This window comes from Jaculus jaculus, chromosome 1, assembly GCF_020740685.1.
Source record: "Jaculus jaculus isolate mJacJac1 chromosome 1, mJacJac1.mat.Y.cur, whole genome shotgun sequence".
Lineage (NCBI taxonomy): Eukaryota > Metazoa > Chordata > Mammalia > Rodentia > Dipodidae > Jaculus > Jaculus jaculus.
The window spans coordinates 174,381,054-174,383,232 of NC_059102.1; the positions used below are offsets into that span (position 1 = coordinate 174,381,054).

General features: G+C 40.2%; 1 pseudogene; it reads left to right on the plus strand.

The window, feature by feature from the left end:
- Nucleotides 1-962: 962 nt before the first annotated feature.
- LOC101601366 lies at nt 963-1,931 on the plus strand (annotated as a pseudogene).
- Nucleotides 1,932-2,179: the final 248 nt, after the last annotated feature.

Consider the following 2,179-nt stretch of genomic DNA (forward strand, 5'->3'; position numbering starts at 1 on the left):
ACTGGCAATGCTAGCGATTAGAAAAGTATTGTATGCTTTCAGAAGTGTTAAGTAAAAATGTTAAGTGATCTGTGTACCTAAATTTATTAGAAGCAGATTTAAGCAGCTGATTAAGGCATTGGGTGAGACTGTAAAATCCAAACTATATCTGTTATTACTACCCCAAAATTCTTTTTTTTTTTAATAGTTTTTTTGCTCATTTTTTATTTAGTTATTTGAGAGTGACAGACATAGAGAGAAAGATAGATAGAGGGAGAGAGAGAATGGGCGCGCCAGGGCTTCCAGCCACTGCAAACGAACTCCAGACGCGTGCGCCCCCTTGTGCATCTGGCTAACGTGGAACCTGGGGAACTGAGCCTCGAACCGGGGTCCTTAGGCTTCACAGGCAAGCGCTTAACCGCTAAGCCATCTCTCCAGCCCGACCCCAAAATTCTTATTTTTGATGTATTGTAAAACACAGTCCTTTATTTAACATGAAGTAGATTTGTAAATTAAATAAAAGAGAAACCATGTACAAATGCCTTGAGATTTTAATACATATATTGATCTTCCAAGTACATTTCTAAACAAAACAAGACACATATAGGATGTTTCTCATGTATACTATTGCTCATGTATTATACTTTATACATTTGAATTGTAAGTATTTTCACCTTTTATATATATATATATATACCAATAATAAACAGAAAAGAAACAACAGGTTTTTATTCTAAAAATCTTCATTATCTATATTTTAAGAACCAAAAGCTATTTACCAGAACTAGTGTTTTCAAGACAGTGACACAACTCCCTTTTAGAAATACTTAAAGAAAAATGAAATTTATATGTTCTTCAATCTCGGAAAAATTTTCCACATAAGCTGCTGCTGCAGGTGGCTGATAGGTGCCAGTATATCTAAATACATTTCACACTGACTTACAACTTATATAATTTCAGGACGCTACAGATGTCTCTGGTTCATGGATTATAGGAATAATGTCACAGAATTTATTCTTTCAGGACTTTCTCAGGTAAAGGAAATAGAGATAATCTGCTTTTTATTGTTCTTACTTTGTTACATTGCAATTTTGATTGACAACCTATTCATCATGGTTTCTATCACTTGTAGTAAACTTATCCATCAGCCCATGTATTTCTTTCAGTGTTACCCCTCTCTCTCAGACCCATGTTACACATCTACTGTGACCCCCAAGCTGATCACTGACTTGCTAGCAAGGAAGAAATCCATTTCCTACAATGGCTGCATGACCCAGCTGTTTACCTTGCACTTCTTTGGGGGTATTGAGGTGTTCATCCTTATAGGAATGGCCTACGACCGCTACGTGACCATCTGCAAGCCCTTGTACTATAGTGTCATCGTGAGCAGGCAGAGGTGCTGATGTCATGATTGCTGCTTCCTGTGCCAGGGGATTCCTACATTCCTTTGGTCAGTTTCTCCTGGTCATCTTCTTACCCTACTGTGGCCCCAATGAAAGATCACTACTTCTGCGATGTGTATCCTCTGCTGAAACTGGCCTGTACTGACACCAGAAAAATTGGTGTGTTGGTCATTGCTAATTCTGGCTTGATGGGATTGGTGACTTTTGTGGTCCTGTTGATATCCTATGCTGTGATCTTGTATACCATCAGGTCTTACTCTTCGGAGAACCAGCACAAAGCTCTTTCCACCTGCAGTTCACACATCACCTTAGTGGTCCTTTGCTTTTGCTCCTTTACTGTTTATTTATATTCAACCAGCAAAGACTTTACCAGAAGACAAAGTATTTGCTCTCTTTTATAGTATCATTGCACCCATGCTCAACCATCTGATGTATACACTCAGAAACATGGACATGAAGAACGCTATAAAGCGACTCTGGCTCCACATCTTACTCAGGGGATATGATAGACAGAAAGGCACCTGTGCCTTCCACCTTACAGCTTCTTGAAGATGCTTCTGCCTAAAACTTTTAACAGGAGAACAAGCCACCCATGTGCTCTAGCTGGTGACATATGTACCACCATCTCTGAGGAAATGTTTGCTGTCGTCTGGGCTGAGCCGGCCGCTTGTTGTCCTTGTTTTCTGGTACGTTCTGGCTTGCACTTCTTCCTGACTTCACCGGTACTTTCTTCTACTGGGCGGAAGCCCCGGTGAACGCCAAGCAGCCATCCAGCACATTGTTCTTTATCACTGCAC